Source organism: Panthera onca, chromosome C1 (genome assembly GCF_046562875.1).
Source record: "Panthera onca isolate mPanOnc1 chromosome C1, mPanOnc1 haplotype 2, whole genome shotgun sequence".
NCBI classification, from domain to species: Eukaryota; Metazoa; Chordata; class Mammalia; order Carnivora; family Felidae; genus Panthera; species Panthera onca.
This window is the reverse complement of record NC_138346.1, coordinates 47,091,649-47,119,277: the sequence shown is the minus strand read 5'-3', so window position 1 is coordinate 47,119,277 and position 27,629 is coordinate 47,091,649. Positions and strand designations below refer to the sequence as shown.

The window sequence follows — 27,629 nt, the reverse complement described above, 5'->3', positions numbered from 1 at the left end:
TATTTTATCCACATTATGGGTATACTTAAGAAAACAATCTGAGGGCTTCTGAAGTTTCCTAGGATTAGAGAATTATCTATTGCAGAATGATGGGCTGTGAACCCTAAACCTCAGCTCTTTGCTAGTTTTGCAACTTTGGTCAATTATTTAAACTCTCTGAGCATCCATTTCTTTTTCCCTAACATAATAATAATAAAGGTTTTTAAGTTTGATATATGTAGTAAATGGATTAATACATATATGTATACATATAAACATATATAAAACACTTAAGACACGCGCCTTCAATAAATGTTAATTTTTGTGTTTATTACTATTGTTTATATTATGATGATGATAATGATATTATTTCACATAATTTGTAAATTCTTAAATATGTCCAATTGTTCTGCTGTAAGTTGCTGTCATGAGGTTAACCTTTAGTGTTTTCTTTTTTCTTTTTTTTTCAATATATGAAGTTTATTGTCAAGTTGGTTTCCATACAACACCCAGTGCTCATCCCAAAATGTGCCCTCCTCAATACCCATCACCCACCCTCTCCTCCCTCCCACCCCCCATCAACCCTCAGTTTGTTCTCAGTTTTTAAGAGTCTCTTATGCTTTGGCTCTCTTCCACTAACCTTTAGTGTTTTCATAATGGAATTATGATCATATCAGACTAAGATCACTAAAGATTTCCTACGATTTCAGAATCTACTATTCCATTAAGGTTTCAGTCATTTGATCAAAAAATCCATCAGTTTCCTGTTTTTCCCTTTTTAGATTGTCTTTGTGCCTTTGGCTTTTCTTTTTTTGTTTGTTTCATTCCTTTAATCTTTGTGAGAGGGGTAACTTTTCTTCTTCTGTATTTTTAATATTTATTGAATAATTATTAGGGGTCTAGCACATAAATAACCTCATTTAATTCTCACAACTAGCTTATGAAGAAGGTGCCCAGGACAGGCCACCCCAAGATGGCTCAATTTGGCATGAAGATTATTTTTTATTTAAAAGCACTCAAAACTCAGCAGATTCAGAAAAGACTGTTTACCTTCCCCACGACAGCCTAAAAGGATTTAGACAGAGGATCTGCTTCGGAAATAGAACTATCACTAGAGATAACTACATTATGATATGAACTAGGCATGGTAGAGAAGAACCTAGCAAGACCTGTTTGATCAAAGTCTCTAGGTCCTATTGTTTTTGATAGCCCTGCAAATGTTTGTTTACCGAATATTTACTCTTTTTTATCTTCCAGTGAATTGCATGCTTTCCGTTTGAAGTATCAGACCCCTAACCCCTCCTTAGTTCAGAGTGACACATATACCTCATTTTGCCTGTCTTTGGAATTTCCATGTCTGTGTGGATTTCCCATATGTACAAAATTAAATTTTATTTTCTCCTGTTTATCTCATGTCAATTTAATTCTTATTCCAGCTAGAAGGACCTTGAAGGACAAATAAAATTCTTTCCTCTAGACAATGGTGTAGGAGAGAAAAAATAATTTTCCCTCTACCCTTCTAGGTTCTTGGGTGAGACCACCCTATAATAAAAGATTTACAGGGAAAAACAAACAAGTGTAGTAACATGTATACTTTCTGTATACATAGGATATACCCAGGAAAACAGAATGACTCCTTGAAGTGGCCCAAGCTACCGTCTTAAACATCTTAAACATCTCTTTGTTAAAACTTTGGTTTTAACAATGAAACTTTGCTGCATAATTACCCCTTATTAACTCAGACCCTGCCTCTCAAGCATATTCAGTGTTCCCTTCCTACTCACATTTGTGAGGAAATTTGCCGGTTTTGGATTGGAATGAACACTGATTAATTTTGGGGCTAATCTACAGGCTTTGTTGGGGTAGAATTAAGCTCAGCCAATCAGATTTCTTTTTTCGAATTTGAACTAAGAGCTGTAGAAAAAGTATAGAGTAGGTGCCAAGCTCTTAACTAAAAAGCTGACATAGAGAAAGGGCTGGCAGCTGTAATGATATATGCAAGATGATTATGTGGAGAGAGAATGATGAAAAGAATGACAGAGAATGTACAGCCTCTGAAAGGAGATGAGAAAGAATGAAAGCAAGACAAGACCGGGAACAGGAGAGGTGAGAGAGGGTGTCTGAATTCTACAGCAAAGTCCTTCTCCAGTTCTACTTCCAGTTCTCTTAAGTACTAAAAACATACATCCTTGTAGTACTCAATCCCTGTTTCCCTTGTTAAAAAGATAACCAGAGGCCCAAAATGGCATCACTTAGGCCAAGTCACTAAACTGGGGCTTAATACCTAATTGCAATTTCAACCTCCCCCAGCAGAAAGGTAAATCTTAACCTGTTAGTCTGGAATTTCCTGATAAGCACCAGTGAAGTAATCTGTCACATGGGCCCTCACTCATCCCCAAAGGCAGATAAGATAATTCACCCAATATTGACCTCCTGCCCTTCACTCTAAGGAAAAGTGACCTTGCCTGGAACAATCCTTTCTTTTGATTTACTTTCTTGTTCCACCTACTTCCTATAAAAAACCTTCCGTTTTGTACAACTCCTTGGAGCTCTCTATTTTCTAGATGGGATGCTGCCCAATTTATGCATCGCTTAACAAAACCAACTGGCAATTGGTTAGATTCATATCTACTTGGTTGAATTTCTGCTCTTTAGCACACTAAAATCATTTGAGAAATCTTTTTTATTATGTAAAGAACTTTATTTGAAAGAGTGGCAGCTAAGCCAAAATTAATTTCCCAGAAATCATCAATTTCATATTTATGTTGCATCAGTGAAAACTTTTCACCATTTTGTTCCATATAACTTACACAAACTGGAATATTCTTGTGCAGAAGAGAGCCTGGGGACATGAAGGTCAATTATTATTAAGATAAGATAGTCTGTCACTAACCTGCTTTGTGGACTCACATTTTCTCTTCTCTGAGGATTACGTGCGCTCCCTCTTGTAGTTCTGCCACCAGCTTGCCATTCCACTGTGTACAAGTCAGTGTAAGTCTAAATTAGTCGGATAAAAAAATTTTTCTCACCAACAATTTGATTCTTTGCCATTGTATCTTAAAGTTCTTTGTATCTAATCAGCATCTGGATTTTCAACTGCCCACCTAATACTAAGGTACTTTCCTTTTCATTCCTTACCATTCTGTTCACTTTTGCTTTCCAACCACCACACAACACAAATAACATTCCAGGCTCTTACTAGGAGTTTGTTTAATTCATATCCAAGCTAGGAAATAGTCTTTTTTTTTTCTTTACTTGTTCTATATATCAGAAAACATTTCCTAATTTACCCATTAAGAATCTTTTCCATTAAAATATACTGAATGTTTCAACAAGTTCAGGTAACTAACTAGATGGGTGAGACAAATATGGAAGGAAATTAATTCCTTGAAGGAACTATGAGAAGACTACACTATGAGGAACTATGAGAAGAGTTCTCTGCTGTAGGACAGAGAACAAAATTAGACAGGATGTCAAAAACCAAATTATACAGAAGTTTTGATAAACATCTAAAACGAAATTAAGTTGTATCACATTGAACAACTATTTTATTCATGTCTGTTTACTCCAAAGGATGTGAAAGATTAGACATTCTATTGCTTTATATTTCAACCAATTACTTATCACAAAGTCACAAAGTGTGACTATAAAGGTCTTGAGTTGGATTCGGCAAGGGATGAGTGTTTGAGCTTCAATTCTTTGTCTCAGCCTTCATCCTTTATCTAGAATATAAACCATGGACAGCTTGTAGTTCACTTTCCTGAGAATGAATTTCTGAAAACTGATCAGCAAATGGAAACCATACACATTTTCAGATTTCAAATGTAAAAAAGAATGGCATCTAAATTTTATCAAAATGTATCCAGAGAAACTCTGTGTAATAGGTATGACACATACAAACATGGGTACAAAATTGCTTCTATTTATGAACAAAATTTTATGAACAAAACTAACTCTCAAGCCCCTATTTTTACTGATACAAAAATTTGTTTTGGTTTTTTTTTTTTTTTTTTTTTTTTTTTTTTAATTTTTTTTTTCAACGTTTTTAATTTATTTTTGGGACAGAGAGAGACAGAGCATGAACGGGGGAGGGGCAGAGAGAGAGGGAGACACAGAATCGGAAACAGGCTCCAGGCTCCGAGCCATCAGCCCAGAGCCTGACGCGGGGCTCGAACTCACGGACCGCGAGATCGTGACCTGGCTGAAGTCGGATGCTTAACCGACTGCGCCACCCAGGCGCCCTGTTTTTTGTTTTTTTTTTTTAAATGTTTTTATTTATCTTTGAGACAGAGAGAGATAGAGCATGAGCAGAGAAGGGCAGAGAGAGGGGGAGACACAGAATCCGAAGCAGGCTCCAGGCTCTGAGCTGTCAGCACACAGCCCGACATGGGGCTCGAACTCACACACTGCGAGATCATGACCTGAGCCGAAGTCGGACGCTCAACCGACTGAGCCACCCAGGCGCCCCTTGGTTTGGTTTGTTTTAACCATGAAGTATCTCAATTTTCTTAATTTCTGAAAGGAGTTTTCTAAAAGCAATTCTTCTCATAGGGAAGTAGGGGCTTAGACATATGTCAGGGAGTAAGGGAATCTTAGCTTCTTTGTCTACTTTTCTCTGTGGTAAATTATATTATTTGTTCAAACATATTTGCTGCACCTCCCACAGAGCCCTTCCTTGATAACCAAGAGACAAGAGGATATTTTCCCTCCACACTGACATCAAGTTTTGCTATATTGCTAGGTTTGGTTCATAGAATGAGCAGATAAAAAACAAAGAAGTAATAGGTAAGTAGATTTTTATGAGTTTTACGAGAAGTTTATGAATTTTATGATTCTGTAGTTTTGTTTTTTTCATTTTCTCTGACAAATGACTCCCTTGACCCACATGATCCAGATCATTCAACGCACAAAGGTGAGTGAAAATAAACGCTTTCTTGCTAAAAACGCTGTAAATTTGGGGGTACTTTGCTATCAAGTGTTAACTTAAGTAGAAATGCATAATATACACTCTACTTATATATCTTCTTCCCTCATAGATATATTATCTTGACTGCATCCATATTATTATATTACATAACCTTGAATACAGAACTATGGATACCTGGTTACTAAAATTAGACCTCTGGACCTCATTCCTTCTGTCTTTCTGGAGCCCTATTCCCTTTTTTTTTTTCCTTTTCTTCCTATGCACTTAATTGTAGGATATGAAGTATTAGGGGGGAAATGCTTTCTGGAAATTTACTGATAGTAAACAACAGTATAAACAAAATTAAGCACCAATCAATTTGAAATATGTTGTGGATTAAAACAAATTCTTGTTAGCAGTATAATCATAACAAAAAGGTTTTTAGGAATTTTATGGTCACAAGCTGACTCCATCTACAGAAAAATAAATTCTTCTCAAACTAGACTGAATTTTCACATGGAAATCAGAATGAGTGCATAAATGCAAACTTGAGAACTGGAATCATTATGTTACTTTTGTTTTGTCTAGTTCATGTTTTAATTAATAGTATATATTTTCTTATTTTTTTATGAGAATGGTTATTGAGAAGTAGTGGTAACAGTGGCAACTTGAAGGTCTACGCATGGTTGAGGGTTATTTAGCATTCTCAAGAGAGTCTCCACAGGACTCTCAGTTATAACTTACATTATTAATAGGCAGACATCTTGAGCAAATGATTTTTCTCATCAGACAAAAAAAAATTAACTAAAAAAATAGGGAAAGCTAAATCTTTCTATCATCTGTGCTTAAACATTGCATTTCACAGTTATTGCTACTTATTGATATCTTTATTTATTTATTTATTTATTTATTTTTATTTATTATTATTTTTTATATCTTTATTTATTTTTGAGAGAGTGAGAGAGAGAGTGAGAGTAGGGGAGGAACACAGAGAGAGGGAGACACAGAATCCGAAGCAGGCTCCAGGCTCTGAGCTGTCAGCACAGAGCCCGACGCGGGGCTTGAACCCACGAATCATGAGATCATGACCTGAGCTGAAGTTGGACACTCAACCGACTGAGCCACCCAGGCGCCCCTACGTATTGATATTTTTAAAATGGAATGTCTCAGAGGAAAAACAAAACAAGTTGAATTCCTAGCTTCTTCTTTCTAGGTTTTTAGAATCAGATATTCTATTAGATAGCATGGTGAGATTAGTTAGAACTTTCACTTTCATTATTGTGATTTTTTTTTTTCCTAATCATATTTAGTTTGTCTAACTCCTTCTGAGAGAATCTGGAATGTATATCTGTATCTCTAAAATGTGAATAAAGAGTAAATTCTGTTGCTTTTCATTGATGTTTATAAGATTCATCATACATCTACCTCTGTGAAGTAACTCCTATGGAAGTGACATGACTATTAAAAAGGTATCATACAATCTTAGGTCACAATAATTGATCTATGTCATCCAGCATAAGGAAAGTAATACTCCCACTTCCCTTTGCAGTATTGCAGTATTTTGCTCTTATATTTGTACCATAGTTTAGGAGAACAATTGTCAAAGCAGAATGTGTTCAGAGTAGTGAGATAAAACCTAGTTTTTTTTTTAAGGCATACACTTCAGATATTTTAAAAGTACTTATGTCTAAAACATTTTGATTAAACCCAGAATATTTAATTTTCAAAATAGAAACTGAAAGGTGGGGAGAGTCATTGTATTTATTATCTTAAAGTATTCAGGAGATGGTTGTATAGAAATGACAGTAAATTTAATCTAGTTTGCTCCAGAATAATTAGGTGAATGAAGATAATGGGGACATATATTTTTAGCTTAAAATTAGGATAACTTTCCTACCAATTATAGTTTAAAAAGATAGGATGAGCTGTTCTATGATAAAGAGTATGTTCACTCCTAGAAGAAATAAGGGAGGGAAAGTGACATGTGGAAGCTGTTCAAAAGACATCCTGACATTAGTTTCCTGACAGATGAAACAACTGGACTAAAAGACCCAGAGAATTACCTCCAGTATTCAAAACTCTTGAGTCCTTCTTATGCCTTGATTAACAGTAAGGATAATATAGCTACACATGTAAAAACAATAGTATAAATAACAAACATAACAACAATAGTTAATATTTATTTAAGTCTTACTTAGTGCCAGGTATTATTCTGCATGTGCCATATTTAAGACACCATCATGAGATGGGTCTTATTTTCCTATTTGGAGATAAAGATAAATGATTCATTCATTTGTGCAAATTCAAACAGCTAATTAATGAAAGTGGGATTTGAATCCAGATAGTTTGAGTTCTGAGCATATAGTCCTAACTATTAGGTAAGACTACCTCTCTGTTTTAGATTATGTTACCTTTCTTATATGTTTCCATAACCATAATAATAAATACTTATTGGGGCACCTGGGTAGCTCAGTTGGTTAAGCATCCAACTTCAGCTCAGGTCATGATCTCACGGTTCATGGGTTCTAGCCCCGGGTCAGGCTCTATGCTGACAGCTCGGAGCCTGGAGCCTGCTTTGGATTCTCTGTCTCCCTCTCTCTCTCTGCCCCTCCACTTCTCGTGGTATGTGTCTGTCTCTCTCTCTCTCAAATATAAATAAGCATTAAAAAATTTTTAAATAATGAATATTTATTGTCCTTCTTAGTAAAATAGAAAAAAATTTTCACAAAGCCGCATTAGTACTTTTTAAAATTATGTATAATCTCTAACCTATAAATTCTACCTCTATTCTAAAAAAAAATTTACATACTGTTTTTGTGCACCAATAGATATTTACAATATCAAGTGCAATATTTTTGTAAAAATGTAAAAAACAATTTAAAAATCAATAAATATGGCATATATAAATACATTGTAATATCCATTTGATGGAATACTATTTGGAAAAGTAGGTGTTCATGAATATGTATAAACATGTGAGAACTTAAGAATATATCAGTAAGTAAAAAATGTGGGGCACCTGGCTAGCTCAGCTGGTAGAGCATGTGACTCTTGATCTCGGGGTTGTAAGTTTGAGCCCTATGTTGGGTGTAGAGATTACTTAAAAATAAAATCTTAAGAAAAATTCAAAATCAAGAATGTCATTTACTTAACTTTGGAAATACACACAAGTAATACTGTATATTTAATAAAGATATATATGTAGTAAAAGGACACACATTTATTTTGGTTGTTCTAAAAAGGAAAGGAGAGGAATACAACTGGAAAAGGCTATAAAAATTGTTCACCTTCAATGGTATTTGTAATATTTTATATCTTTTATATAAAAATACTACATAATACTATATTTTATCTAAAATAATATGCACCATAATGTAAATACATAGAAAATGTGATGAAAATGTTAGCATATATTAATTCTAGATGATAATTACTTGGATGCTTGGTATTTTCTTTTCCTTTTCCTTGATATGTATATTTAAGTTAAAAATCAATAAGGACATATAACAACAAAAGACTAGAAAGAGAACATTTTCACTGTTCATTTTCTCAAAATTTTTAATTTTTAAAATTCTAAAATCTGCCTAAATGAAAGCAAAAAGTTTGGCATCAATGAAACATTAAAAAAAGAAAAAGTTCTGAAACATTATTCTATTTGACCATTTTTATCACAGTGTGACTGAAAGAGTAGAGAGTCTTTTATAAAATGAGGCTGTTCTCTTTTATAATATAATTTTCAAAGTCAATGTACATGAAAGGCAAAAAAAAGTTTCCTGGCTAACTTCACTACCAGTTTCATAGAATTGATAGCCGATAGGTGCTACTATAACAACTCTTTGGATCTAGGAAAAGCACTCCTCTTCTAAATGTACTGATTTTTCTTTTAATAGCCTTTCTCACAAAGGAGGTGACTAACCTTGGCAAATGCGTGAATTTTAACATAGCACTCTCTTTGGCTGCCTGTCCCATGCTCGCAGGGCAACAAACATCTTTAGAATTTTACTCTAGCAATGGGTTTCCTTTTGCCTCCATTTTCTTTTTTCTTGTGACGAAAATAAATAAATAAACTTCCTTTGGTACTACTTTGCTCTTTATAGATGGAAGCATCAACTTATTTTACTATGAACTGGGTGACAAATAAACTAAAAGCTGTAATAGCATTCTTGACATGTAATCTCGACACCAGTGTTAAGTCTTGCAATATCGAAGTATAAATCTTGGAACAAATACAATGCAGCACCAGGAAAAGCACACAATCCCTTTATAGATCCTGCCCTCAGAGAGCCTGGATGATTAGATAATGTGATCTTGCCCTGAATTTCAGAACACAAGACAACAGCCAACCATCCTCATACTTTCTTTGATTGTAATCTCAGCTCTCCACGCAAAGATCAACTAAACTAAGGGAGACCCAGGTTCTTAGACTCTTAGCTCATTCTTTCAGATAAGTACAGAAGGTCATTTCGAGAAGGTTTCAGTTTCTGCACAAAGGTAATAGCATAGCCAACTTAACTCATTACAGCTTTCTCCCAATTTATTGGCCTTCTCAGCGGTTACATTTTACATTTATCCCAAGTTTTCAACCTTTCTACTATTGACATTTTGGGAGAGAGAATTCTTTGTTGCAGTGGGCTTTCCTGTGCATTGTAGCAACATCACTGGTCTTTATATATCAGATGCCAGTAGCAATTTCCTCTTAATGGTGACAACTAAAAATATCTCCAGACATTTGCAATATCTCCTGGAGGGCAAAATCTTTGCATTAGAACCATCATTCTACTTTGAGCCAAATCCTGGCAAAACTAATCACTTTTGGGGATTCTACCCAGCTGCCTGATCCTGCACCAACTGATAGTATGTCCCATATTCTTTCTCTGAAATTCTACTCTGCAAGCTTTGGACCTGCTAGGTGGCTTCTCCACAAAGTTCATCTAAATATAGAAAGTGGACATTCTTTCAAATGGTTTTCATTTCAAATAAAATAAAATATCAGTGAAATACCTAATGAAATAAAAGTATATGTTAATTATAGAAAATAAGAAAAGTACAGAAAAGACCAAACTCAAATAAAACTTTATTCATATAGGGACGCCTGGGTGGTTAAGTTGATTGAGCTTCCGACTCCTGATTTCGGCTCAAGTCATGATCTCACAGTTTGTGAGTTAGAGCCCCTCATCGGGCTCTGTGCTGACAAGGCAGAGCCTGTTTGGGATTCTCTCTCTCCCTTTCTCTCTCTCTGCTCCTCCCCCACTCATGCTCTCTCTCCCTCTCCGTATGTCTCTCTCTCTCTCTCTCAAAGTAAACTTAAAAAAAAAAAAAACCACACACATTACTCATACATATTGCCCAACTCTAGGCATTACAAAACTTATTTCATATATTCTCTGTCATGGATAGCTCTATACACATGCATGTACATTATACATTTCTGTTTTCAAAATGAGATTACATTGTGTCTATCTGTATGTAGTCTGTTTTTAATCATTTAACATGTTTTTGTACAGTATATAATCTTTAAGAGAGAGAGCACATGAGAGCAAGCCAGGGAGACAGAGAGAGAGGGAGAGAGAAATTCCAAGCAGGCTCTGCACTGTCATCACAGAGCCTGAGGTGGGGCTCCAACTCACAAACTGTGAGATCAAGACCTGAGCTGAAACCAAGAGTTGGAGGCTCAACGGACTGAGCCACTCAGGCACCCTTCTAATACATTACTTTAATAGTTCCATGCTATTTAATTACAAATGTTTCATTATTTAGTAAGTCAATATCCTGCTGTTAGAAAGCTGCAGGCTTTTAAATGAATGTAAAAGACCTAAATTCCACAGAAATATATTCTAAAGCCTGTAGTCCCTGCCACCATATTGGCATCATTTATGTATTTTATTATTTTATGTCAAAGGTGTGAGGCTTGTTTACTTCATGAAGTCAGCCAGGTTGTTGCCACAGATCCATGGACCTCTGTATTTTATTAGGCAAATGGCTGCATCTTCCAATAATACTATGACACTGGAAGAACATTTGTCTCCCAGGAACTAAGATTCTTTTCTTGGAATGTGACAGGATGGAATTAAAAACTGTAGAGATGCTTATCTGATAATATTTCTTCTAGGTTATTACAGTATTAGAAAAAGTTATAAAGGTGGAATAGGGTTGTTGAGCTTTAGGTGGAGAAGAAAATGTATAAAACTTTGGTAAGTCTATTTAAAAACAAGACTTAGACGAGAGTTCAAGTTCATCTGAGTAAAATTAGTCTAACTGCTATATATAATGTGTACATACGTGTATTAGAATGTATCTGTATTATATTAGGGTCTAAAAATTATGTTTGTGATAATATATCTCAAAAAAATGTTTGAAATGATACCAGGTAATGGGTTACAAAGAAATTGCATATCAACTGTCTTTTTTTAATTTTATCCTGATCACTTAAATTTCTATGTGACTTACATGAAATAACTATTTGGATAATAATGTTTCATTCAAAATATTTATTTTACTTAAACTAAAACCATTTTAATCTCTTTATTAAGTATATATTTGTGTTTTCACTAATCTTTTCTAAAAAGAACCAGAAAAAAACATACTGCTCAGTGTCATTTGTAATTCTGAAGAATAATGGCTCACCAGTGAGGTTTTGTGATTATCTATCTCCCTTTGTCTAATGATACAAGACACAGCTACAAAAGCAAGAATGGTTGGTAGTCAGAGTTTGACTAGATTTTTTTGTAAGAATCATTAAAATATTGCTAACAGATAAACTTTTTTTAGAAATTTAAGAAGTTACTTCTCATAAGTTTATATATTTTTATTAAAATATTTTTACTTATAAACTTCTTAGAAAAATTTCAGTGTCAAATAAAACAGCATGTACATACACAACATGGACATATTTATTGAGTACTAACTATATGACAAACTATTCTAGAATAAAGAACTAGACAGGTAAAAGCCTTGTCTTCTTGAAACCTTCATTTTAGAACAATAAACTGATGTCACTAATGATGACAATTCCTATTCAGTAAACAAGGATTACAGAGAACAAAAGAAAAATCTCACCTTATAAAATATCTTCTTTTAAAGCGGGGATTAGAAAGAAGTTATTCCAAGAGCTTCATGTAAAATTCTATTTCTTTAATTTATACAAAATTGTGTAAGTTTATCTTCCAGAGGTTTTCACTGATTTCAATATCTAAAAAGTAAAAACAAATTCTTGTTCAATTCACATCTCGATTAATTTTTTAAACCTTTTAGGATAGAATGTCATGGTTACAGTTATATTTTCAAATAAATGTGTAACCAATTGAGCTTCACACCTTATGAGAGTACTCATATACCAACTCCCTCGAAGGTACCTTTAAAAAGTTTGTTTTCTGTTTTATAGGCAAAATGTGAAAAAAATTTTAATTTGCAGTCCATTGAGTAACAGCGAAGTTGAATGTTCATTTTCTTAAAAATATTTTTTTTCTTAAATGTTTATTCATATTTGAGAGAGAGAGAGAGAGAAAGAGAAGGCAGAGAGAGAGGGAGAATCCCAAGCAGGCTCTGCGTTGTCAGTGCAGAACCAGACACGGCACTAGAATCCACGAAATGTGAGATCATGACCTGAGCAGAAACCAAGAGTTGGATGCTTAACCAACTGAGCCACTTAGGCACCCCATCATTTTTATTTTTTCTTTTGTGAAGTGCTATCTATATTCTTTAATCATTTTTCACATTTTTAACATGCATATTTTTTTGATTTATAAACAACAAAAAGTTCTCATCCAGTATCCCAGGTTTTTCTCTCTTAAAAGGTTTAAAATTGAGGTAAAAGGTAAACTGATATTCATTTTTAACTATTAAAACATGTACCAAATTCCCAAAATTTGGTTCATAAAAACACAATGTTATTATTTGTTAAAGGAATATGTACATACATATATACACATGCATGTACATTATACGTATACACACACACACACACACACACACACACACACACACACAGTAAAGCTTTGGTTTGCAAGCATAATTCATTCCAGAAACATGCTTGTAATCCAAAGCACTTGTATATCAAAGAGAATTTCAAGAACCATTGGCTTAGTTGTGATCATGTGACATTCAGTGTTATGTACTACTTGTATTGCAAGACATTGCTCGTTTATCAAGTTAAAATTTATTAGAAATGTTTGCTCGTCTTGTGGAACACTTATAGAATAAGTTATTTGCAATCCTAGGTTTTACAATACATAGTTATATATATTTATTTGTACATAAATATATATGTTTAAGGATAAAATGCAGTATTTCCTCTATCAGACTAAGTTGTACTAAAACAAGGAGATCTGTATGATAATATAATAGCAACAATAATCATGATGATATTAATAAACATTATTGAGCAACTATATATATATAGTATTTTCCTATATATTTTATAAATAATTATTTTAATCCTTAAACAATCCTCTAAAGTAGCTATTGTTATTATTTTGGATTTGAAGGAATATAGGCTTTGGAAAGTTTCATTCAGTTCACCAGAGTTTAGCATGTACAGACAGTAAGTAGCCTAGAATAGTTTAAAATCCAAATCTGTAGTAATCCTTTGTCTCTGATCTTTCCAGTGGGCACTACTGTATCGACATGCACCACACAAATGATCAGAAGGCAGAGTAAATGACGTTCTAATTCCCGTCAACAAGGCCTTGCCTTATCACGAAACTCACTTTATATTCTTCCCTTTTTATCTTTTGTGTCTCATTTCCTTTTTTCTTTTAATTTTTTTAATGTTTATTCATTTTTGAGAGAGAGAGACAGAGCACAAGCAGGGGAGGGGCAGAGAGAGAGGGAGACACAAAATCTGAAGCAGGCATAGAGTCCAATGCAGGGCTCAGAGCCACCAACTGTGAGATCATGATCTGAGTGGGAAAAAGCAGTGTTTGTTTGGAGTATTTATTTGAATGGGAGAAAACTGGAATATAATCACAATTTTAAAAAAATAGCAAGAAAAACTGTGGTACTCTGAATACTATCTTCCTTCAAATTCTATGAATAGGATTTATTTCTTGCTCATGGAAAACATGGGACTATTTGTGGTTAATTACTGCCCTCTGTTGACAACATGTTAAATGTCTTAATATATTCTTAAGAGTATTTAAGGTTATAATTACAAGAAATTTCACCTATAAATCTCATCTATAAAGATGAATAAATCTAAAAGAATTGAAGTGCCTTTGCTTAACAGCCATAGCTAGTTAATGATTAAGGATGGAATGACACCTCAGGTACCATGACCTATGATCAGTCTTGTGTTACATAATTTAAAACAATATATTTTTTTCCTGAGAATAGTTTCCATTTTCTAAGACTCAAAAACAAAATTTACAAGTCATAGAAACTTTAAAAATTATTAAACGTTTAAAAAAATGTCTGTTTAGTTTAAAAATAAATCATACAGTAAAGAAAAGAGTGGAAAGTAGAAGTAGAAAATAAACATCTTTCTCTCTCCACCTGATTCCACTTCCAGAGGTGGCCACTATTAACTGTTTCTTTGTCATTCTAGAAATTATTTATATATGTATCTAACTTTTTTTCAAAATTGAGGTACAGTTCTCCAACTTTTTAAAAAAATTTAAAACATATATCTTAGAGTTAATTTCATATTAGCACATAAATCAAGATATAAGGCATTTTTTCATACCACGGTTTTTTATTGGCACTTTGAAATTTACAGGCAAGTTTAGAATGTCCTTAATTAGGTTTGCCTCGTATTTCCTCATAATTAATTTAGGTTATGCATTTCTTCTTGGACTATTACATAAGTGAGGCTGTTTTGTTCTCATTTCATTCCATCAGAGGGCACGCGATTTGGTTTGTCTCATTACTGATGATGGATGTTCATTTTGATCATTTAATCCAGGTGTTATGTGTAGACTTCTCCAATTGCAAGTGATCCCATTTTTCTGTTCCTGCGCACAGAGAGGATTTGAATGGCAGATGTGCTCAGCTAATTACAAAATCAAAAATAATTACTTTGTCAAATCCTTTGTCTCAGGTAGCAGGAATGGAATAGATCTCAGAATGTATTATTTTCACAGTAGCACTGGCTTCTCTGGCCTCTCATTTGATTCCAATGCCCATTTCTGGAGGAGCACACAGATCCATGGAGTATTTGACCAGTTGTACATGGAGTGTGAGGAAGGGTCTGGTATGTTAAATAATTCATGTAAGTATGAAATTTGTTAATACGTAGGTCTGTATGTAATGTGAAGTATAATAATAATATTTTCATTGGCAACTAGATGAACTCCAAAAACCAGAACTGTTGAAAATTTACTTTTAAACACTTAGTAAGGTTGTCATATTTTCAAAAAATCCTATTAAAATTTCAGTCATTCTTTTAAATTTTGATATTCATTAAAAATGTTCACTTTGCACGTATATTTTAATAAATAACTTTCACTACTCTAAAAGAAAAAACTTTTTGAAAATATGAAATTTTTAAATGTTTAGATTGAATTTACATTTGACAAAATATTTGAAATTGCATATACTTAAAGTAGAACAAAATTGTCAATATGTTGATTATAATTATTAATTTTGCTAAAATGAAGTCAAGAAAGATCAATGCTATGAAATAAATACATAAATACTTATGAATTGTGCATGCATCTAGTTTGTTATTCATTCAAAGCATCACTGGACAATTTAAGCGATACCCAAATATGCACAATATAAATTCAATTGATATGTCCTTAGACATTGATATGCCTTGGTATTTTGCCAACTTTCAGCCCTATAAAAATTATAGCTTTATAACATATTTTACAACTTCATCTTTATGAAGTATATTGTCTAAGTAGGATAGAAAATATCTTATGCAATAATGTACTAACGTGATTAATAACTTTTAATATTTAACATATGGTCATCATTAATTCTTTGCTGCTTTCTACTTCACCATAATACAAACAGGTGTTTTCTGAATAATCCATTTATAAGCTATTTTTTGACCACCTATTACATGCCACTACTGGGACTATAGCAGTGAACAAACCAGATAAACATTGCTGTTTTCTTGGAACTTACATTTAAGTGCATTTTTCATCAAAGGGGTCAGGGGAAATGTTCAGGCATATGACATAGCTTTTGGCCATGTAATGGCACAAACTATCTCAATTTTCTTTGTTGACAAATTTTGTCTGAATAACATGTGGTTTGGGTAGGACAAAGTCATAATTGCAGAGGGATTTATCAGAAGACTTGAAGAAAAGATCTGGCTTTGGGGAAAATGTTTAAGGGGCAAAAGGAAGCAGAAGAATAATAGGAAAATGTCAATGTAGGTAATAGCGTTCTCAGAATTTAATGAGTATAATTAAAAGAAGAAACAAGGAAAATACAAATTTAAATTGAGTGTTGTTTCAGGCTAGAAAGGTATTCTAGAAAGTAAGCAGAATAAGGTTGAATAATTGGTACCTTAACATGTAATGAGCAATCACAAAACCACAGCCCTTATATTCCAATGGAAAGATAGTGATAAACAGGTAGTGTCCATTTTGCACACTCAGAAAAGCAAGGCTAATTAGAAGTGCTGTACTTGTAAACTCAGTTCCATTAAAAGCAAAACCAATTCAGGAAATGGTATTTTCATGGCATGATTTTTTTTTTTCTGAGTTCTACTAGGATTGTGTCAAATCCATATATGAGTTATTCATTTGAGAGTTTAGAAAGTGAGGTGCCTGCCAAAAACCCATCTGGACGGAGAAGAGTATTTCCACTTTTTTGACAATAGTCATTTTTCTTTCTTTTGATGTTGAAGTCCTTCAGAATCCAGGTGACATTCATTAAAGTAAGACTAAAGTAAGACTAAACCATGAAAGTATGACAAAACTTGGTTTTCATTCTCTCACAAAAATTGAAGTAATGAAATGCATAAGTGACGAGATCAGTCTAGATTTTTCATGTTTATCTTATTTAGGGAGTGTATCCTTCCTTTTACAAAAATAGATGACAACTGATATGCATTTGCTTTAGTGTAATATTTCAGGCTTCATTATCTACATGTCACTATGCATGGAAATAATCTTCGGTGAGTATTAACATTCTTTTATGGCACATGGGTTAGGGGGCTGTTTTCCATCTTGAAACATTTCTCCTGATACTTGTTCTATTCATTCTTTGTGGATAGCATGTACCACTCATAATCAATAAGGACCCAGATTTATTTACTGTCTGAAATAACCTTAACTCCAGTCCTCTCCACAGTCTCTCTTCCTCTTTAGTAGTCAGTATCATGAAGTTGGGGTGAATATTTTTCATTTACGATGTTGTACATTGCTATATATGATTTTTTACACAAATAATTCATCCAATTGTTTTTTATTTTACTTAAGATTTTATTTTTAAGCAACCTCCCCACCCAACACGGGACTTAAACTCACAACCCCAAAACCAAGAGTCTCTTGCTTTTCTGACTGGGCCAGTCAGATGCCGCAACCCCCCTCCCCCTGCCAATTGTTTTTTAAAAAATACATAAATAGTATATTACTCTATTTTGTTTGCAACTACATTTTTTCACACATGATTACATTTCTGAAATGTATATGTATTTACATTTGTGGATCTCCTTCTTTCACTTTTGCTTTGGTATAGTATTCCATTTATTTAAAAAAGGCAATTAATTTTTTTCATCTCTATGCTTAGGAGAAGTTAGTTTGATTAGCTTGCTTTCACTTGTTTTTGCTTTAGTGAACATTCTTACACGACACCCCGCACAAATCTAAGCGTATGTTCTAAATAGATATGTAAGATTGGAATTGCTGCATTATAGAATAAGAGGTTTTTTAGTTAGAATAAGAGGTTTTTTAGTTATGCAAGGTATTCTATATTGATCATCACAGAACTATATAAGACTACTTATTTCTCCACATGCTTGCCAAAAAGTGTTGTCAGAATTTTAAATTTCTGATATACTGATATTAAGAAATGCCATCTTATTGTTGATTTTGCTTTTATTTCTTAGATTTCTTGTAAGGAAATATTCATATTTATTGATTTACTGATCTGAGAAATGCCTGTTCATATCCTTTGACTCTTTAAAATACTAGGTTTGCTGTTCTGTCTTGTTTTTAACGTTTATTCATTATTGAGAGAGACAGAGCATGAGCAGGGAAGGGGCAGAGAGAGGGGGACACACACAGAATCCAAAGCAGACTCCAGGCTCTGAGCTGTCAGCACAGAGTCCGTCACGGGGCTCGAACTCACAAACCATGGGATCATGACCTGAGCCGAAGTCGGACACCCAACCGACTGAGCCACCCGAGCTCAGTCTTATTTTTATTTAAATAATAAATGTTTCTTATATATTTCGGGAAATATTTTCTATTGGTTATATGAATGAGAGATGCCTTCTCCCTCTGTGTGTTGTCTTTCTGGTTTGCTTAGAGTGGGTGGTTTTTGTTTTTGTTTTTTTGTCAAATAAGGATTAATACTGAGGCAGGTAAATATATCAGTCTTTTCCTTAATGGTTTGTGCTTTAAAAATCTTATATAAAAAATTCTACCTATCGTAACATGGATGAATATATTATTCTACATTTTCTTCTAAAATTTTACTTTTAAATCTTTAGCTTTGAAATCTTCATTTTCATCTTCTGTTTCAAACATTTCAAAGTTCTTTCGGCTATTTTTTTTTCACTCTTTACATCTTCCATATAAAGTTTAATATTGGTGTGCCGGTTTCTTCAAAACCAGTTACTGTTGACTGGTAATGCATTGAATTAATAAATTAATTTGGGAAGAGCGAGCTTGAATAACTAAGAAGAGCTGGGATTTAGTGACTTGGGAGATGTACTAAGCTTCGCTCAGAGACAAGCAGCTCATTAATAAAAACAGAAGTAAAGGTTGAGTTAAAGGCTGGGTTCATGCCAGTGAGACTGATGCAATCATGCAGGGCACTGCACTAAGAAGGGTTCTATGCCTAGTTTAATACTCTGCTATCACCATCTTAACTTCTGATCAACTGATCCACAGTTTCCTTTTGCTACTAGGCCCCCCAAATTATGTAGCTGGTGTTAGAGAGTACATGGGTAGAGTGGCATAACATGGGCAGATAGGGTGGTGGGTGTATTTGGAAGTTCTCTTCCATTGGCTTTTATTTCCTCAATGAAATAGGAAGAAAAGGTTATTTTTCTCCCTGTGCTGCATTCTGGGTTATATCTCAAGGTCTCATATTCAGTTCATTAATTCTTTCTGTGTCTAATCTGCTGTTTGATTGATTCAATACTTATTATTTTTAATTTATTTATTTTTTAATGTTTATTTACTTTTGAGAGAGAGAGAGAGAGAGAGAGACAGAGCATGAGAGGAGGAGGGGCAGAGAGAGAGGGAGACACAGAATCTGAAGCAGGCTCCAGGCTCTGAGCTGTCAGCACAGAGCCCGACGTGGGGCTCGAACTCACTGATAGTGGGATCATGACCTGAGGTGAAGTCTGACACTTAACTGACTGAGCCACCCAGGTGCCCCAATTCAATAAATTTTTAATTTTTGTGCTTGTATTTTAATTTTAATTCTATTTGATTTTCTTTGAACTCTGCCTTTTTTCATAATTTGGTGTTTTTTGTTTTATGCTTTTCGTTTCTTGTTTTTTATTTAATGATTTTATATGTACTTTCTGGCCTTTTTTTTCTTTAGTATTTTTTTTTTTTTTGAAGTTTTAGGTACTCTAATCAGACTGTTGACTATGTGGTTGCTAGTGGTTATTTATGACACAAATAACTTTCAAAATGTTTTCAGCTTCACAGTGAGATTATTTGTGATAATCCTGTCTTGGGTTATATATCTTTTCAGAGAGTTTGTACATTTGCATTTGCCAGGTATTCCAGATGACAGCTATTATCCCATTTGGAAACTTTTTTTCACCCTTTATACAGGCATTTTATTTCATAAAATTGTCATAATGCATTGACTTTATTAGAACAACATAATTTACTGCTGTTTTTGGAAAATAAACATGTGTGAGTAAATGGGGGAGGGGTAGAGAAAGAGGGAGAGGATCCAAACAGAGCCCAATGCAGGGCTCCAACCCACAAAATCGTGAGATCATGACCTGACCCCCAGTCAGACATTTAACGGACTGAGCCACCCAGGTGTCCCCAATAAGTGAGTTTTAATACAACTGGAAGGTCTGCAAAACAATTTGAGTAACAACTACACTTTAATTATGATGTACTGTTTTATTTTCTTTAGTTTCCCAATAATCAATTAAAAGTCAAAAAGAGGAATACGGTTTAGTTTTAAAACATTATTTAAATTCAGTAAAAACTTGCATGTATGGGATAAAATTTTTGCCAACTAAAACATTATTCTTCCCAGTTCATACTCTATTTCAGTGTTTTAAATTTTAATCACACAAACAGAGCTCTTATTATTTAATAACAGCTCTATATAAACATAAATTTTTATGAATAAAACATTAAAGCTTTATGTAACATGAAATATTCTAGATCATAGAAAAAGGGAATGTTTCTTATATCATTTTACATATTTATCATAACCTTAATATCATAACACATTAGGGAACTCTAGAATAATTCACTTAGCACTATTAATTTTCTAAATACATTGATTAGAAATACAATTTCCCATAATATGAAAATAATAACACCAGAAGCAGAAAGGAGTTAGAAATATAACTTTTGTTCAGAATTAGGGCACCAAATAAGCAATTACACATACACATTAAAAAGAAACCCCAGGGGTGCCTGGATGGCTCAGTTGGTTAAGTGTCCACTTTGGCTCAGGTCATGATCTCACAGTTCATGGGTTCAAGCCTCACATCGGGCTCTCTGTTGTCAGCACGGAGCCCACCTCAGATCCTCTGTCCTCCTCTTTCTTTGTCCCTCCCCCACTCACACGGTTCTCTCTCTCAAAAATAAATAAACAACAACAACAAAAAGGAAAAATACAAATATTTAAAAAAAGAAAAACCATATGTCAAGAAATATTTGTTAAAATTCTATATGCAATCAGAATTTCTAAGCATTATTAAGGAAAGAGGAATCGACAGAAATTGCTTAAAAACAATGAAGAATATTCATACACACACACATACACAGATAAACCAGCAAACAATACGTAAAACAGTGAAACACTGAGATAATTAAAAGTAACAAAAAGACAGGAATGTCCATTATCATGAAATTTTTCAGTATTATTTTTGGCACTTTAGATCTGTACTGCCCAATACATTAGCTATTGTCCACATGTGAATGTTTAAATGATTTACAATTAAATCAAACTTAAAAGTCAATTCCACAGTTATACTAGCCATGTGCACCTAGTAACTCCCCTGTTGGTAGTGAAGATTTAAAGCATTTCCATCATCACAGAAAATTCTGTTGGATAGTGCTGTTCTTCTAGATAATGCAACAAGACAATAAAAAAAAATTGTATACACATTGAAATAGGGAGAGAAACTTACTCTTAGATGTAGGCAACCAGATTGTATACCTAGAAAACTGAAGAAACTACAAGTACATCAGTAAGGAAATTTGTTGACTGTTTAGGTTAATACACACAAAAAAATCAATGTAGCCTTTTTTATCTATTAACAATTACCATTGCAAAATGGAAATAAAAAATACTCTGTTATTGTAGCAAATAATGAACACATAAATAGTAAACAGTAAATGACAGAGTACCCATATATAAATTTAATGGCAAAAATGAAAAAATCTGTATAATTTGTTTTTGGTGTATTTCTGATGGGCATTAAACAGGACCTGTGCAAAATGGAGAAACTATGTACCTAAATAGAAATGATGGCAAAATTAATGAATAATTTCAAGCAATTCCATAATAATTTGATTTTTACTTTAGATTTTAAATAAGATTTTATATTTCAGAAGAATTATACCTAGTAAAATTACAAAGACAAACTGGAAGAAGAGGTTCTGTTCTTGCTTTACTAGATATTAAAACTGAATATGAAAACATCATATGCAAAAGAAAGTATATTATCTCATTAAGGTGCATAGTAACTCGTGGAATATATAAAAAGCCTAAAAGAGTCTAACATGGTGTTATATAGGAAATAATTCAGTGGGAAATTGTTTATTTAATAAATGTTGCTGTGGGTTGATTAATTATCTGACAAAAGAAAAGCCAGATTGTTATTTCATTATTTAAAAACCACTGTCAATGAAGTAAATGCTTAAATGTAAAGAAAATGAACAAAAATAGTAGAAAAATGAAGTGCTATCGGTGTTACTAAATGCAGAACATATTCAGAAAACAGAAAAGGGATAAAAGTATAAAAGGGATATATTTAACTACACATTTTTATTGTGTGGCAAAAGATACCACAAAGTAGCTAATGACAAATGATAGTAGTAAAGGCTAAATAAGTATATCTTAATATAAAAAGTTAATATATCCTACAAATATTTCTGATAAGTTGATTTAAGAAAAGACAAATACCAAGCTAGAAAAATGGCAGTTGTGGCAGACATGGTTAATAGCCATCAAATATTCCCCAAATATACCTCATTTGTCTTGCCCAGACTTACTAACAGTCTGATACCATAAGACTAGGTAGCGTGAGAAGTCACAGATAGTATCTGAAAGCTAAGGCTGCAAAGAGCTTTTATGTCTCCTCTGCAATTCTTTGAGTTTTTGGAAGCTCTCTTGGAACAAATACCATAGGTAGTTCAGATATAACACTGAAGGGTCTTTTCCAGTCTAAGTCCCTGAGTGACTGTGGATCTGGGTTTGCTGCTAATTCATTCTGGGCGTGTAACATGATTGAGAAATAAAATTCTCCTGTGTTAAGCCATCAAAGTTTCTGGGTTAGTATATTATCAGAGCATATCCTAGATTATCCTAATACAGCAGGCAAGTTATAGAAGAAGAAATAAAACAGTAACATGATCATTAGGAATATTTCAGCCTCACAGGAAGGCAAGTTAAAGCAATAATTAAATAATATTTTTGTCTTCAGATTTACCAAACTTTCAAAATTTGATAATATCCAGTGCTATGACACAATAGGAGAAAATGAAACTCTTTTTCACTTTTTTCATGATTTGTTACAAGTTTTGGAAAACCAATTTGTAATATATATTAAACAAACAACAAAACACATAGTCTTTAACCCAGCATTTCCACTTTAAAAGATGTGTCCATGGAATATCATGTAAAAATAAAAGCAATAGTAGTTACATGCATACACATACAAAGATGTTTGTTGCAGGCAGCATGATTTCAATATAAAACTAAATAGCTGGAGTACTGAACATCTAGCAATAGAAAAAAGGTTGAACAGGCTTTTGACCTAAGGAATGGTCAATATGTTTGTCAAGAGAATTTTTTCAAAGTTCAAGTGTACTATTTGTGACCCATATTTTTGTAAAAGAAACGAATAATCTCTACATGTGCATGTATCTAAGATATTCATATGAATATAGGGAAAGTATGAAAGAATATACTAAAGACTGTTGAAATTAAGTCAATATTGTGGGAAAAGAAATACAAGAGTGGAAATGATTAAAGCTTTCTTTATACATTTTTGTATCGTCTTTACTTGAGACAATGTGTACGTACTAACTTAGGGATGAAAGAAGAAAGAAGTCATTTCTAAATATTACAAGGAGAATTTTATGCGCTTCTGAGCCTTTCATGTGCAGAGATATTAACATTATTTGTTAACAATTTCATAACGGGTAATTAGCAAAAACTATGTTTTTCTCTCAAGATTTCTATCGTTTGACTTTTACTTATGTTGCATAAAAATAGAAATGGGTTCTAATTATGTTGAAAGGATATATCAATAAGTGTCTTAATGTTATGTTAATATAGTCAATTCTGTGTGAACAAGTTATGTTAGCTTAAGTGAAAATCATTGAGATAAAATGTGTTTCCCTGTAAGTTTCACCTATTGCTAATAATTTTCCTGTAAGCCTAAAAAATGTTATCTCCACAGGGAGACTTCAAGTATTTAAAGGTAACTATTACTGATTATTTATGCTTTTCTTTCTTGGCTTAAACATTTTCAAGTTCCTTCAGCTCTCATATTACAAATTTCAACACCTAAACTCTTCTTAAGATGCTTTAACTTGTCAATGACTCTCTTAAAATAGGCAACAAAAACTGAACATAGTATTCCAGATGCAGTCTAGCCACCTGGAGTTCACCATTGACTTATTTCTCCCTTTGTTTTTGAAAAAAAATTAAAATAAAAACATAAAACCAGAATAAAAATAGAAATTAAAAAAATTAAGGCAATTTAAATAAAAACCTTTATTGTGAATAGGCTATATCAAACCTGTGATCAGCTAAGATCTCTTAACATTTACTTTTTAGTGTGAACTATTATCACATTGTATCTCTCTTATATTTTTGTAACTCGTGACATTTTGTATGTACCTCTGTTAATTTCATAGTGGGGGCATTCCATTTTTTTCATCCTATCATGATTGCATTAAATTGTGATTTTTTAAAAAAAATCCATGTATTAACTTTTACCACTATGGTTTTAGAAATGGTAAATTAGGGGCTCCTGGGTTGCTCAGTTGGTTAAGCGTCTGACTTTGGCTCAGGTCATGATCTTGTGGCTGGTGAGTTTCAGCCTCACGTCAGGCTCTGTGCTGACAGCTGGGAACCTGGAGTTTGCTTCAGATTCTGTGTCTCCCTCTCTCTCTGCCCCTCCCTCCCCTCAAAAAAAAAAACATTAAAAAAAATAAAATAAAGATAGAAATGATAAGCTACAATGAAAATATTGAATTACTCACTGCCACAGAGTAGCATGACTGTGAAGTCCTCCACATCCCAAACACACACAACACCCAATTTAATTTATGCAAGTTTGTAATATGCCTACACATTCACCATTTCACTCAATATTCACTTTCCAAATATTCAATAAGAATGATGAATAATCCCATGAAACATCTTGGTAATGATCTACCTACCATTCAGGGGAAGACATGCATTCAGTGCAAGAGATTAATATTGTAAATGATTGTTGTTTGACTCTTTTTTAATTAACAGACTCTGCTTTTGAGGACAGTTTAGATTTACTTTAAAAATGAGAAGATAGTACAGAGTTCCATATTATTCCATACAAGCAGTTTCATATTACCCCATTATTATTAACTTACTGCATTATGTAGCACATTTGTTACAATTGATGAATTAACATTGATATATTATTATTAACTAAAGTCTGTAGTTAATATTGAGGCTCACAATTGTACAGTTCTATGGGTTTTAATAAATGCATAGTGTCATGTATTCACCTTTATAGCATCATATGGAATCTTTAGAATAGTTTCACTGCCCTAAAAATCCTCTGTGCTTCATCTATTCATCCCTCTCTTCTGATAACCACTAAACATTTTAATTTCTCTATAGCTTTGTCTTTTCCAGAATGTCATATAATTAGAATTATACACTACATAGTCTTTTTAGACTAGCTTTGCTTTCTTGAAAATATGCATTTAGCTTTGCTCCATGCCTTTTTGTGGCTTGATAGCTCATTTCTTTTTATGGCTAAATACTCCTCTGTTGTGTGGGTGTATCACAATTGTTTTTTCACTCACCTACTGAATGATATTTTTGTCGCTTCCAGTTTGGGGTGATTATGATTAGAGCTGCTATAAATATTTGTGTGTAGGTTTTTGTATGGACATAAGGTTTTAGTTTATATCAGTAAATGCTAAAGAGCACAATTGCTGGACCAGATGATAAGACCATTTTTAGCTTTTTAAGAAACTGCAGACTTTCGCAGCAGGTGGCCATAACGTTTTGTATTCCCACCAGCAATGAATGAGAATTCCTGTTGCTCTACATACTTACCAGCATTTGTTATAATCAGTATATTTTTATTTTAGCCTTCTATTAAGTGTGTAGTGATATATTGTTGTTTTAACTTGCAATTCCCTTGTGACATAGGACACTGCATTTGAAGAGTTCTTCGTATATTTTGGGTATAATCCTTTATCAGCCATGCTTTGCAAATATTTTCTCCCAATCCATGGCTTATTTTTTCATTCTCTAAGTGATTGACTGGTTTATATTTTCACCCAATGATTTATTATATGGATACATTCTTAGAACATTTAAAACAAATAGAGAAAATGTGTGTAGTTTAATACTTAATAACACTTTTTCTTTTCCTTGTATAGCAAATCTAAAACATATTCTTTGATTAAATCTCAGTTGTCACTGGATGTCACTGTTGCTTTACAAAATATGACTGTTTTGTTCATAAAGACTGTTAGGAACATTTCCTAAATAAGCACTTTATTAAAAGAAGAAAATCCACATTGTTAAGTACCTGTCAATTAGGTTTAGGTACAAGCTACATAGGATATCAATAATTAGGTAAACATTTATTTTTTAATTTACAAGATATTAGTTTATTGCTAAACTTACAGACATGTTTCACATAGCACAAAGAATTCACTAGGAAGACTATACAGAACTAAGATAGTTTTTTGAACAATAATTTTTTCAAGGTAGAGGATTAAGATTTAGTCCACATATGGTACATGGCTAATATGTAGCACATTAAGAAATTTCAAAGTATTTTATTACTTACAAAACATTTTAAATCAATATATGTAATATATATAATATATATTTAAATATGTATATGTAAACATATTTACATACATATATGCTCAAGCACTAAAAACCTAAATGCTTAATATGGAATAAATTCATCCTATAGACACTTTTTATCATAACCTCCGTATAACCCCTAGATATCATAACCATCAGGTAAACCTGCCTCTACAGATCAGTTTTTCTTACAAAATGCCTTATACTGAAACAGTTTTTGCACATGTCATTCCATGCCTTCCTTTGTCCCACCCCATTGTCAGGCTAAACTATTCCACTGTAAGCATCCTTTCCTGAAAGACTCCTATATTGGAGTCTTATTTTACATTATCTTAGATCTGCCCTATGGGGCTATAAACTTTCTGAAGGTGGTAGAGTATCTGCTTTATTGATTCCTAATGTCCAGTAGCACATATAACATCATTCGTAAAAATGTGTTTAATTGTGAAACTTTGGTTAGCAATGACTACTTTAACAGTGTAAAATATTTAATACTAAAAGTCACTTACAATCATAAGAAATATTACTAAAAACTCATTTGGAGAGATATGGATAAAGTTCTAAATCTAAAATAAATATAATTGATAAATAATTTACTTAATTATTCCTTAGACCAAAGGATATAACTAATTACTCTGTTACATATCTATACCTAAGTCTGAAATGGGTGGCACTTCCAGTGTGTTATATTAGTCACAGAACATAATATTTCTAGTCGTGTTAATTGTTTGTGCAGGTTATATTCCTAGGCATCTAATTGGATTTATGTAACAATGAATCCCCCATTTTCTCTATGCAAGTTTTTCTCAGCTTCATATATTTTGTAGGAACAGAAGCGGAAACAGTTTGCAGTGGAGACTACATGGCTCTCAGAACACATTGCTGAGGTTGCACAGAACTTTGCAAGGGATACAAAAAATTGGTTTAGGTATTTGCATTTCATATCAGAATTGGAACACAACTTTAGATCTCTATATTGAATGGGAATGTAACAAGACAAAAATCCTCTGGGATTTACAGCACAGAATTAGGGCATAGGGTTTCTGAACACCTAAACTTGACATAATGAAAATAACACCTAAACTTGACATAATGAAAATAAAGGAAACAGACAAACTCACTCTCCAAAATAAAACAACGAAGA

The 27,629-nt window shown here is 33.1% G+C and overlaps 1 protein-coding gene across 9 annotated transcripts in view; it reads right to left on the bottom strand.

Annotated features, from left to right (window-relative positions):
- TFPI (tissue factor pathway inhibitor) overlaps nucleotides 1-27,629 on the bottom strand; it is a 105,359-nt gene that overhangs the window by 71,161 nt on the left and 6,569 nt on the right. For 8 of the 9 annotated variants that reach the window (XM_081796361.1, XM_060622301.3, XM_081796359.1 and 5 more), the window contains exons 2-3: nucleotides 11,942-12,074; nucleotides 2,873-2,976 (exon numbers count right to left, since the gene is read on the bottom strand). The gene's annotated coding sequence lies outside the window, so the exon portion shown is untranslated. Of the gene's footprint in view, nucleotides 1-2,872; nucleotides 2,977-3,599; nucleotides 3,680-11,941; nucleotides 12,075-27,629 lie in introns of those variants that run through there. The other variant, XM_081796360.1, reaches the window with a different exon arrangement.